General features: G+C 45.0%; 1 long non-coding RNA gene across 1 annotated transcript; it reads left to right on the forward strand.

The window, feature by feature from the left end:
• Positions 1-6,937: 6,937 nt before the first annotated feature.
• Positions 6,938-11,498, forward strand: LOC124668143. Its single transcript, XR_006991562.1, has 3 exons — positions 6,938-7,256; positions 7,698-7,822; positions 10,986-11,498. It is a non-coding gene; the product is annotated as an uncharacterized LOC124668143 (long non-coding RNA).
• The last annotated feature ends 2,429 nt before the right edge of the window (positions 11,499-13,927 follow it).

Consider the following 13,927-nt stretch of genomic DNA (forward strand, 5'->3'; position numbering starts at 1 on the left):
AGCTAGGGTGAAAGTGAGTCTGTTGCCCTCTGCCGTCGCTACTTGACGCATGATGCGTCATAATAGTTTCAACATTATGCATAGGTGCACTTGACAGGTGAACTTCTGAAGATTCTTGAAGCAGCTTCTGAAATCCATTGGAACAATGCAGTTCATCCTGGGCTCTGATGATGAATGGAATGTTCTTTTTTTGATATCGAATGGTATTGTAATCCTATTTATCTGATGGAACGGACGAACCGGTACGTGCCCAGGAGGCGGCGGAAAAACACACAAACCCATCTAGGGTTCCGTCCTCCTTGCCGGCGATACCGCCGGTCCGCTCCACCTCCAGTGGCCTTGGGGTTTCGGAGGCGTGGTGGACCACGGTCCCTCGCCGGCGGGGAGTTTCTGTTCTTAATTTAGTTTGTTTTTCAGTCTCTTTTCTTTTTACGGTGAGACGGCGGCTACATCCTGAAGTTAGAATAAGATCCTCCCCGTCCTATCCTCCCTCCGGTGGTGCATCTAGCGCTGACGGAGGGCGCGTGGAGTTATGTGCCCGTCGGATCTCCTGGGATCCGGTCGGTTTTCGTGTTTATTGGTGTGGTTTCATGTCAGTCTCTTTCGATCTACGGTTGTCATCATTGCTGATGGTTGCTGCTCTGGTGCGCTGGTCCTTTGGGACCTTAGCACGACGACTTCCCGTCTGTCTATTACAACAAGCTCTACTACGACAAGCTTTGCCTAACTCCGGCGATGGAGGGGCGAGAACAGCGGCGCACCTTCGGCTCGTGCTAGTGTTTGTAGTCGTCGTTAGGTGGTCCGAGTACCAATTTGTAATTTTCTTTACTTTTTGGATTATTTATACTACTGTTCATGATTATTAATAGATCGGTGGATTTCTCGCAAAAAAAAAAATGGTATCCTATTTGCATCTAAAGCAGTCACATAAACAATGTTGAGTGGAAAAAGAAAATAGGGGCTTTGTATTCGGTGTAGACGAGGAAAAACCTACCAGCTGGAACAAAACGACCTGGTCCACAACAAACTCGCCCTGCCGATCCAGGCTTGTATATTGTAAGTAAGCAGTGCAGTTTCGTATCATAATCACATCAAAAGACATTTCATCAAACGAATAAATTGACATTATTTTCACGTCATAGAATCAAACACTAATGCTGGCAGGCACACATATAGAAGCTTGGAAAATAACACATCTCCACTTCAACTCGGACATGGCATCGGTGTTTCATAATTCATACGGAGTACATAACTAACTGGGGCTTGTTGCATCCTGAAGGGTCTTGCGGTGTGGCCCGAAAGGCGTCGCCATGGTCGTCCTCCTCGGCGGTGGAGGCGGAGTGAGCCGCGCCTGCCCTGACCGACTCGGTGAGCGGGACAGCGGGGATGGCGGATGTATCGGTTCACGGCTTCCACCCTGAGCAGCTAAACACATATACAAGATCAAATCATAACCTGAATAAGAATTAAGATGCAGTGCATGATTGGAGTATGAAGCCTGTACCTTGGGCCGCCGCCGAGCGCGCCAAGGAAGAACAGCATATGAGAGCGAGGAGGGCAACGCTGAGTGTGAGTGGGGACGAACGCTCCATGATGGATCGTTTTCCAGATTCTCATTGCAGCGTCACTTTATAGGACAACAGATCAGTCAAAGTTGTATCAAACGAAGAAATAGGTAGGCGAGTTCTCTTCTTCCTCTTCTTGACGTCTCTCACATGCTTCCTGCTGCTACAAGTATGCTACCGCTACGACTAACAATGGTCCAAGTCGTCCGTCGGTCAGTGCTACAAGTATCTCGGAAATTCATCTGATGACTAATGCAGTGGCATGCGTGTACACGCGTGTACTAGTGTGTGCCGCTGGGCCGTGGCGGCCCGACCGCGTTGTGCTGTGTGTCTCCATTGTCCAAATGCACTGGAAGTTCAGTGTTTACTGATTTGCATTTTCAGACGGCCGGTCAACTAAACGTGCATTTCTCTCTCTCTACTTGTGTGGCACTGTGGCCTAGCTCGTTGCTCATGTTATTGCAGCACTTTAATGACATTGACCATCATAAACACACACAAAACTTGTTGGGCATTTTTTTCCTTTCAAACAGAAATTAGGCACTTTTCCGCCGACTTCTAGCGAAACATCCTGTCATGTTCTTGATTTGATGCCTGTCGTTGCGCAAATACGATAGAGGAAGAATAGGATTTGAGTGCAAATATGCAACCTCCCGCCCTGTTCTATTGATTCGAGTAAGGAAACTCTGAAAGGCTTGCAGTAGTTCAGCAGTCACATGGTCATTTGTTCAAGACAGGCAACTCCCTTTTCATTAGTGCGTAACTGAAATACATAGTTTTATACAATCAAGAGAAAAGCAGAAAAGGGGATGGGAAAAGGGAGTGCCCTTGCATGGGTAGGAAAGCTGCTAGTACGTGCTTGGCATCGAGCACTCACTACGGGGCAAAAAACCTACCAGTGCGCTTTCTAAGGGCACGTACAATGGGGTGATGTCAGCTTTCCCTTAGAGATGCCACGTCAGATTTTTGCTTAGTTGGAGGAGAGAGAATGAAGAGAGAAGGTTGTTTTCCCTTATGTTACGATAATAACCGCCATGCACGATCATAGACGACACCGAGGCACGATGTTTGGTAACGCAGTTCAGCATAAGCCTACTCTGCGGGGCAATGATTACGGGCGCTCCTCCCCACTGATACCGCAACGGCCGCCCTAGGCGCCGGCACAAGTCGCCGGCTCCCCCTGCGAGCCTATTGCTATCAAGTCGTCATAGGTTACAACTGTGCGGTACCCCCCACATTATATAGGAGGCCCAGGCTACAAGAGTTCCGACACAACTCCTACTAACCTATCCACACATGGTACAACTCAGAGTCCTAACGTAACCCAACTTGTACATACTATATTCGACACAAATACAACAAACTCCACCTTGGCGAATATTCTCCGCCACCTTGAATTCGTTCATGCGCCAAACGTCCATGTACTCCGGACTTGAGTTGTCTTCTTTGTAGCTCACAGTGGGCTACCCGACGAGTCTTCCTCAAGCTCGCCGCCTCCGTGGAACACCTGTGTTAACCCTGCAACTCCAGTCTCCATGACTCCACCTGCAACTAAGAGAGATTCTCCGTCACTACTCGAGTCACCACGACGAGCTACCACGTTCTTCCCTGCCTCTTGTCCTTTCCTGCTTTGTTCATCCCTGACCAGCAAACCAGCAGCATCAGCGACTTCCTCCGCGTTGTTCTTCTTCCTCAGATTATAAGAAAGTAACGCTGCAGAGATTTCCTCAAACTCGACGGTTTCCTTGCCGTACGTCAATGTAGTGATCAAATGCTCATAGGACGATGACAATGAACATAGAAGAAGAATAGCCTTATCCTCGTCATCAATCTTCACACCTATGTGCTCCAGATCCGTGACAACCTGATTATAGGCGTTCATGTGCTCCACAAGATCCGACCCCTCCTGCATCTTCAGCTTATAGAACTTCTGCTTCAGATACACCTTGGTCGTAGCAGTCTTGGACAGGAACCGACTCTCCAGCTTCTCCCAAATCTTCTTCGGCACGACTTCATCCATCACATGATACATGACTTGATCCGACAGACACAGCCGTATGGTGCCGGCTGCTTGCATCTGCAACTCCTCCCAGTCATCCTTGTCCATCTTAGCCGGCATGACATCCTGCAACAACGCCTTCAAGCATCCCTGTTGAGCCAACAGATCCTTCACCCTTGTCTGCCATAACGAGAAGTTTCCAGTCCCATCGAACTTTTGCACTTCAAACCTGGTACCCGATGGTGCCATGATAGCTGACTCGCGATGGATAACTTCTGCTCAACCCTGACACCTTGCTTTGCCTTGATCGTCAAACGCCTCCCAGTGAACTACCTCTGTATCGCTGATTGGATTTTCCGCCAAAGAAAATTTGCCGCGATCTGTCAAGAAACCTTAAACCACACCCGTTGACTCGCCCTTTAGAAATTTCCGTAGAACCTTGCTGTATCGCGCAGCCTGCTCCACCTTTTTCTGAACTTGCAAATTGGTTTTCTGTGCGTTTAGCTAGCCTCCGCCACCATGCTTTTATACACGGCCTTCTTTCCTTGTCAGTTACGGAAACTAATTAAGTCTTAGGCTGTTACGACTTGCATTGTCCCTTGATAATACGAGTCCGAACTGACTCAAAAACAAACACACACGTCGCCTTTCCAAATCATACCTCACGCTGACATGTTGTCCTTAGATAAATCCAAACTTGCATCGTGTATGTGCACGCATAGCTTGTACGCAAGTATGGTAATCCCCTGACTTCCAATGGCAATACGTAGTTCCTGATTTTTTCTTTTTTGACGTATTGCAAACAACAACGGACATCTCCTGTCGCACACCACCTGCTCATCAATTTCGTGTATTTGCCTGGAAAAACTTCGCCGATCTAATCTGATGACAAGAGCTTCACCCGTTTCTAGACTTCTCGCCCGCGGTTTGTTGCCTGCCCTGTCGAGCGTACCATATGACAACAGCCGCCTCCTCACGCATCTCCGTGCACGAGCCGTGTTGTATCCTGGCCATCTACGTCGTCGACACAACCCGTCCGCAGTGCCACGCCGTCGCCCCTGTACGACACCCGAGCGCATCTTTCGATGCTCTCCCGCTCCGATCTCTTCGGCCGTCCCCGCGTCTGGTCGCCGATCTAATCGCGAGCCGAAGTCGCCGCTTCCTCGACGCCTTCTCCAGCCACTTTGCCAGCCCGACCGCCACGCCTGGCGCGTCCCTGCTCGCTGCAGCTCATCGGACGGTTCAGGCCACCTGCCCGAAGTTTCCGACACAACCGACCGCATCCGTGATCGCCGCCATGCTCCACCTTGCGCCTATCGGACGTTTCCAGGCACCCGCCGAGCATGATCCTCATACCTCTAGATGATCTTCTGCATAGCCCGCCTCACCTAGGCTCTGATACCACTTGTTACGATAATAACCGCCATGCACGATCATAGACGACACCGAGGCACGATGTTTGGTAACGCAGTTCAGCATAAGCCTACTCTGCGGGGCAATGATTACGGGCGCTCCTCCCCACTGATACCGCAACGGCCGCCCTAGGCGCCGGCACAAGTCGCCGGCTCCCCCTGCGAGCCTATTGCTATCAAGTCGTCATAGGTTACAACTGTGCGGTACCCCCCACATTATATAGGAGGCCCAGGCTACAAGAGTTCCGACACAACTCCTACTAACCTATCCACACATGGTACAACTCAGAGTCCTAACGTAACCCAACTTGTACATACTATATTCGACACAAATACAACACCTTAGCTAAGGGATCATCTCTTAGGAAATAAGGGAAGACTATTTTCTCCATTGTATCACATATGTCTTCTCTTAGCAACAAATTTTCTACCAAAATTTAATTATTCATATTAATTGCTAATAATGGCTATAAGAGATAATGCATTGTATTACTTATATCTAATGCCTTCTCTAACTGATGTGGCGAGGTAAGGGAAGGCATACCTTCTCTATCATTGTACATGCCCTAAGTGCCGGCCAGTAATCCTGACCGGTGGGAGTTAGTGAAGGCCTTCTGAAACCTTAGTTTATTGTTCTACAGTCGTTCTAATTCTGATCAATCCCTAGAGCCTTTTGAAACTTTGGTTTGAATTCCTTCTATTTTAGTTTAATTTTTACTAAATTTAATTGAACGTTCCAGAATTAGGTTGAAAATTTTGATTCTTTATAGCTTTTTGAGCTTTTGTAGAGTTTTATATTTTTGTTGAAATTTTATAGGAACGTTGACCAACAGGGAAATGATCCCTTCCTTAGCTATGCGTTGTTAGATAGGATGAGACTCTCTTCGTGGATGGATGCTAGGCTGATAACCCAGTTTAAAGTTTGCCCCTCCCAGCGAAATTACCACTAGGTGGGATTCAAACCCGGGTGGGCTGGCTCCGCACTCACTAGCCTTGCCACTAAGCTAGAACTCTTATATTTTTGTTGAAACATTATTGAAGAATTACTTTTTTTGCATCAAAACTTGTTATGGTTCAGTTGAAAATTGCAAGAATTTCTTATGCTAACAACAATACCACCATGGTGGACCATCGGCGGAAGATACTAGGCGATTTATAATGGTTTGCTCCCTGTGACAGCCACATGCCCAAAAGTGTTGTCGTCAATTTCAGTTGCAACCCAAGTGCAACTTCCTGAGGCAGTATGAATCACGACGCAATTAAATGGTTTCGGATTTTTTTTAATCCGTTGTAAGTCATGTGCAGAAAAAAGCTTGGTTATAAAACATGTTCAATTGGGAAAATCGCAGCCGCAATCCATTTAAAAATCACATCATACGACAAATCACGATGTAAAGATCTAATCTAATTTCTAGAAAGACCGGAAAACATTATGTCTGATATGGATATCATCAGTGGATTAGTAGTAGGTTACGAGAACTTGCATCAAGCCTGAAGATAATAAATTACGGCCACAATAGTACTACGTGATTAACCTAACTCTGCTCGCTGTGATGAACGTCGGCGAGGAAAGAAAGAGGTGGAGCCGCAGAAATTTTTGGGATATTTTATAATTTGCCACACATTACATTGGATCTTTATAATTTGCCATACATTACTTTGTATTCTACTATTTGCCACACATTACACTCATTCCTTTATAATTTGCCCTATACCTCCCTTTACAGCTCTATTAAATTTTTTTACTCCAAAATACTTTGTGGAATACCGTAACTGTACGTATGTGGCTGGAACTAGTTGAACCGATGAACAAAACGAATCAAATCCCCATTCACTTGGTCGGTCAACCACAGCTATTCCCCATTCCTCTTCCTAGTGACCACAGGGGAGAGCACCATCCAACGAGGGAGCGTGCCAAGGTCCGCGCCGGCTGGCCGGCCGCCATGCTCACGCTCGTCCCGTGGCCGGTCGAGCGACGGCGAGCTCCCATGGCAGGGGAGACAGTGGAGCTCCTCAACGCGTGGTACTGGGGCCGGGCGGGGACCCCCAAATGGAGCCATGGTGGTGCTCGGCAGCATACGCGGCTGCTGCGACGAGGAAGAGCTGGCAATCGCTTGCATCGAGCTGCTTTTGCCGCTGCCCACCCGAAGCCGCTACCGGCGACTTCCGGCGACACCTCCGAAAGCTGATGTTCGCGGCGATGTCCACGAACTCATGCCGCCGGCCACCTCTTGGATATGCTGCTCCCAGCTACATCCCCAACTAGCTGCTGCCATGCCGGTAAACTATCTCTACTTCCCCTCGATCTATTATTGTTGATGTTTACTTATTTTTTCTGCTGAATCGAATGAGTGGATAGACACTACGGAAAGCACACATGTGTGCAAGATGGAAATACATCCCTCTCAATTGAAAATCGTTGTGTGTACAGCTACTACTTGTCTATACGGAATAGATGTGTTCGACTTTGTTTTTTACTTTCCCTGCTGCCTGTAATGCACATCCCCGAAAGCATATGCTATCATTTTGTTAATGAAACTGTTGTTATTTTGTTCAGTGATAGCAAGTTCAGTGATAGCAAACATGTTCCTGCACTTCTTCTTTAATTCCAATATTTAACTGGAGGTGACCAAGCTCACATTGCTTCGAAAGAACTATTTGATTTCGAGGCTATAAAGTGAATTACTTGTACTTATGTTCTGTTTGATGGTTGCTTTGTAGGTACGGTGGTGGCATGAGTTCAGCTAAGGCAGCACTTGAGAGCGATACCAGAGTATGTTCTATGTAGGTTCTTGCTTATGAAGCAGGTCAAAAAGACAAAATCGGAGTGAACACAATATCAGCAGGTATCTTCTTTGGAAAGAGTTGAATAATTGTTTGTTTCCAGGAAACCTTTCGGCATAAATCTTAGTAGTTATAACCTGCTCTCCAGCTATTGAAGCATTTGCACATGAAGCATGCTTCTGTACAAGTGTATGTACAAGCATTTAAGACAATAGGTAATAGCATCCATCCATATATCACAAAATCTGTTGGATTACATGGAATTGATATCATTCATCACACGAAGATCACCAACTCATCACCAGAAATATGCCGAGCTTAAATAATACAGAATTGAAAACATCAAACATCTATCTTAAAATTGAAAACATAGTCTCGACGCAATAAAATCACTATTTCCTCCTCCTTGGAGTTAATTTTTTCTTGCAAGCATTTGAACTTGAAGGCACATCAAAAGTAGGTCTCGCTGGAGATTTAGTAGGTGTCACAGGTGGCGGTGATGCACCATCTCCAGCCAAGGCCATAGCAAGTCTCCTAAAATTGAACATCAGGTTAGAAAATTGTTTCCCCATGGTTTTGTGCATATGAAAACAAGCAGAAGCATTACCTCAGTGTAATAACCCCGGGGCTGTCATGAAGGCTAGGAGGCAGTGTGATTGTGTCTCTTTTCGGTGTCCCAACAGCCGTAGAAAGTAGCTCTTGCTCAAGTACCTCTCTAGGTAGTTGATCGTCACCTTCATGAACTTTTTTCGCCCTCTTCTTTCTGTTTCAGTACACAATGAAATAAGAGACTATTACAGATATGATAGTAATACAAAAAAACAAATATTACCTTTCTCTAGGTTCATTTTCTGGACATTTTGTTTGCCTATGCCCCAACTCTCCACATTTTTTGCATCTGTTTGTGGTGCCAAATCTCTTTTTCTCTTTTGGCTTCCCTTTGACTCCATTTTTTTGTGCCTTCTCTTCACCACCATCGTCCTGCTCCTTTCCTTTGTCATGTAGCTTTTTCTTCCCTTTACTGCTACTACCACCGTCTTCAAGGCAACCTTTGATTCTAAGTTTCCTCTGCCTCCCTATAGGCCTCTTTGAAATCGGTGGCACCATATCAAAATCTAATTTGACCTGAGGCCACTGAGACTTGTCCGTGATGGGTTCAATCTCTCCAGCATATGCTGCTTGGAACATACTCACTGAGTAGTACTGATGCACATATGGATGAAAGTTTGTATTTGCCGTCCCAATAAGGAATGCAAGTGCATGATCGCAAGGCTTCCCGGTGTGCTGCCATTCTAGGCAAGTGCACTCTCGGCTACCTATCTTCACAACATGCCTAAGATTATTCTTGTTCGTGTCCTTAACCTCACAACTTTCTCCTGTTGATCTTCCAACATCGAAATGATCAAGTTCTCTGGTCCTATTATTTATCTGTTGAATGATCGCAGGTAGTATATTTCCAGTGAGAATTTTCCCAACCTCTCTCCGCCTATGAAAAAGTTTCATGATTTTCTCTCTTAGTGAGTCAGCTAGCTCATCCGGAGGAAGGTCCTTCATTCCTTTAATCCAGCTATTGAAGCTCTCAGCTAGGTTATTGTGAATGTAATCACACTTTATTTCAGTGTTGAAGTCACATCTCATCCACTTCAAGTTATGATAAGTACTCAAGTAGGTAGCTACCTCGGGTTTAGCTTCAAATATCTTTGTCATATGGTAGTTAAATGTTTCTACGCGATAAGCCTTGGCTGCTGGCCACATCCGACCAAAAACGTTTCCATGAAATTTTTTTTTGAAGTTTTCCATTAGATGCCTAAAGCATTCCCTCTGCTCAGCTTGAGGAAAAACTTTTTTAACTGCATTCTCTAAGCCTTTGCATGCATCTGTACAAATAGCTAGATTTTGAAGATGTCCTATTGCCCTATGCAATTGTTGCATAAACCAAGTCCAATTATCCTCAGTCTCTGAAGCAAAGAATCCAAATGCCAAAGGAAACATCCCAGTTATGTCCATCTAGAGCTGTACATGCTGCTAACTGACCATTCCACTTTCCGTTCATGAAGGTGGAGTCTATACTAACATATGGTCTACAACCTTTCAAAAATCCGTCAATGCTTGGCTTGAGTGCCATAAAAAATCTGCAGAAATACACTTTACCTCCTTCACTCTTCACATCAACCTCTACAATGCTACCCGGAGATCTCTTCTCAATCTCAGCTTTGAAGTTCCAGAGATTCTGAAAGCTCTCTCCCCATGTACCATATAATTTATCCATGGCCTTTTCTTTGGCCCTCCAAACAGTTTGATACCCAGTAGTAACTTTGTACTCGTCTTTTAACCTTTTTTGGAGATCAGTAGCACCTATATTTGGTTCAGTCCGAAGTATTCCAATTGACTTTTCTACCACCCATGCTTGATCTGCCATGCTTGAGACCACTTCAGCTGTTGATGAACAATTATGAGGCTTTACTATTTTGTTAACGTGCATGAAAACACAATATAATCTGTAAGTTGCATGTAACTTTATAAAATAGTTGCAACATACAACATAAAAGGTTGATGCTAGATGAGTTATTACCCTGACTGTTTTTCCATCTTCTGTTGTCCTAGCCGTTATTCTCCAACGACATATATTTCCTTTACAATGGCCTATAAATCGAGTAGTGTCACTATCCTCGTATCTGAATGTCAAACTTGCCTCTAATAGCAAATGTTCTCAATAGCATCCTAAACTCTTCCATTGAAGTAAATAAGGAACCTTCCTCTATCACAGGATGCTCTTTGTCATACCAAAAGTGTTTCTCTTCAGGCATATGGTCAGGCACAGGGACAGCTGCATCAGCAAGTAAATGTTGGTCAATATCATCCATACTGACATTGATGTTTGCAATGGAAGCTTCGATCGCTGCTCCAGCTATAGCTCGTTGATGCCCGAATTTATCATCAATTCCAAGTATCAAGCACAAGTTCTCTTCTGCTACAGGAACTTCAATTTCATTTTCATTCGCAGGTGCTATCTCAATTTGAGACCAATCGATGACTCTATCAACTGAACTACTTCCATCATTGGATCGGGAAATATTCAAAGTAGACAAGTCGGTAGTATCTGTCGTCGATGCCCTAGTCAAAAACAAAATAGCAATTCATTAGTTTATGCGGAAACATAAGTGAGCATTGAATGTAATATTATGCTACTGATACTGACATCTAATATCTAATATGCACACACAGGAACACATGCCAGCATGGTGCAGTACAGAAACAAAGGCAAGATGAGGATCTTGGCAAGATGATGAGATTTCTAGTAATTCAATTATCTGCCATGCCATAGATCGTGGCTGCCACTCAAGGGAAATAGGGCAAATATTGATGGGAAGGAGGGAAGATCGAGAGAACAATGTGTTACATGGACCGTGGCTGTCCTTCATGATCGCTGATCATGGCTGCGCCACCGGTGGTCCGGCCGTTGCCGCCGGCGGTGATCCCACTCAGCTTCTCTGTTTCGCGGATCCTGTTTCTCCGCTGCTGCAAAAGGAACAACTGTAGAGGACGGTTTTGTTCTGTTTCAGGATTGATTTGGTTGACCAATCGATTGAGTGCAGATCTAATCCGTTAGGTGATCGTTCCAGCCACATACGTACAGTTACGGTATTTCACAAAGTATTTTGGAGTAAAAAAATTTAATAGAGCTGTAAAGGGAGGTATAGGGCAAATTATAAAGGAATGAGTGTAATGTGTGGCAAATAGTAGAAGACAAAGTAATGTGTGGCAAATTATAAAGATCCAATGTAATGTGGGATATTTTATAATTTGCCACACATTACATTGGATCTTTATAATTTGCCACACATTACTTTGTCTTCTACTATTTGCCACACATTACACTCATTCCTTTATAATTTGCCCTATACCTCCCTTTACAGCTCTATTAAATTTTTTTACTCCAAAATACTTTGTGGAATACCGTAATTGTACGTATGTGGCTGGAACTAGTTGAACCGATGAACAAAACGAATCAAATCCCCATTCATTTGGTCGGTCAACCACTGCTATTCCCCATTCCTCTTCCTAGTGACCACAGGGGAGAGCACCATCCGACGAGGGAGCGTGCCAAGGTCCGCGCCGGCTGGCCGGCCGCCATGCTCACGCTCGTCCCGCGTGGCCGGCCGAGCGACGGCGAGCTCCCATGGCAGGGGAGACAAGTGGAGCTCCTCAACGCGTGGTACCGGGGCCGGGCGGGGACCCCCAAATGGAGCCATGGTGGTGCTCGGCAGCATACGCGGCTGCCGCGACGAGGAAGAGCCGGCAATCGCTTGCATCGAGCCGCTTTTGCCGCTGCCCACCCGAAGCCGCTACCGGCGACTTCCGGCGACACCTCCGAAAGCTGATGTTCGCGGCGATGTCCACGAACTCATGCCGCCGGCCACCTCTTGGATATGCTGCTCCCAGCTACATCCCCAACTAGCTCGCTGCCATGCCGGTAAACTATCTCTACTTCCCCTCGATCTATTATTGTTGATGTTTACTTATTTTTTCTGCTGAATCGAATGAGTGGATAGACACTACGGAAAGCACACATGTGTGCAAGATGGAAATACATCCCTCTCAATTGAAAATCGTTGTGTGTACAGCTACTACTTGTCTATACGGAATAGATGTGTTCGACTTTGTTTTTTTACTTTCCTCGCCGCTCGTAATGCACATCCCCGAAAGCATATGCTATCATTTTGTTAATGAAACTGTTGTTATTTTGTTCAGTGATAGCAAGTTCAGTGATAGCAAACATGTTCCTGCACTTCTTCTTTAATTCCAATATTTAACTCGGAGGTGACCAAGCTCACATTGCTTCGTAAAGAACTATTTGATTTCGAGGCTATAAAGTGAATTACTTGTACTTATGTTCTGTTTGATGGTTGCTTTGTAGGTACGGTGGTGGCATGAGTTCAGCTAAGGCAGCACTTGAGAGCGATACCGCAGTATGTTCTATGTAGGTTCTTGCTTATGAAGCAGGTCAAAAAGACAAAATCGGAGTGAACACAATATCAGCGAGTATCTTCTTTGGAAAGAGTTGAATAATTGTTTGTTTCCAGTGAAACCTTTCGGCATAAATCTTAGTAGTTATAACCTGCTCTCCAGCTATTGAAGCATTTGCACATGAAGCATGCTTCTGTACAAGTGTATGTACAAGCATTTAAGACAATAGGTAATAGCATCCATCCATATATCACAAAATCTGTTGGATTACATGGAATTGATATCATTCATCACACGAAGATCACCAACTCATCACCGTAAATATGCCGAGCTTAAATAATACAGATTTGAAAACATCAAACATCTATCTTAAAATTGAAAACATAGTCTCGACGCAATAAAATCACTATTTCCTCCTCCTTGGAGTTAATTTTTTCTTGCAAGCATTTGAACTTGAAGGCACATCAAAAGTAGGTCTCGCTGGAGATTTAGTAGGTGTCACAGTGGCGGTGATGCACCATCTCCAGCCAAGGCCATAGCAAGTCTCCTACAATTGAACATTAGGTTAGAAAATTGCTTTTTCCCATGGTTTTGAGCATATGAAAACAAGCAGAAGCATTACCTCCGTGTAATAACCCCAGGGCTGTCATGAAGGCTAGGAGGCAGTGTGATTGTGTCTCTTTTCGGTGTCCCAACAGCCGTAGAAAGTAGCTCTTGCTCAAGTACCTCTCTAGGTAGTTGATCGTCACCTTCATGAACTTTTTTCGCCCTCTTCTTTCTCGTTTCAGTACACAATGAAATAAGAGACTATTACAGATATGATAGTAATACAAAAACAAATATTACCTTTCTCTAGGTTCATTTTCTCGGACATTTTGTTTGCCTATGCCCCAACTCTCCACATTTTTTGCATCTGTTTGTGGTGCCAAATCTCTTTTTCTCTTTTGGCTTCCCTTTGACTCCATTTTTTTGTGCCTTCTCTTCACCACCATCGTCCTACTCCTTTCCTTTGTCATGTAGCTTTTTCTTCCCTTCTATCGCTACTACCACCGTCTTCAAGGCAACCTTTGATTCTAAGTTTCCTCTCGCCTCCCTATAGGCCTCTTTGAAATCGGTGGCACCATATCAAAATCTAATTTGACCTCGAGGCCACTGAGACTTGTCCGTGATGGGTTCAATCTCTCCAGCATATGCTGCTT

This window comes from Lolium rigidum, chromosome 6 (assembly GCF_022539505.1).
Source record: "Lolium rigidum isolate FL_2022 chromosome 6, APGP_CSIRO_Lrig_0.1, whole genome shotgun sequence".
NCBI classification, from domain to species: Eukaryota; Viridiplantae; Streptophyta; class Magnoliopsida; order Poales; family Poaceae; genus Lolium; species Lolium rigidum.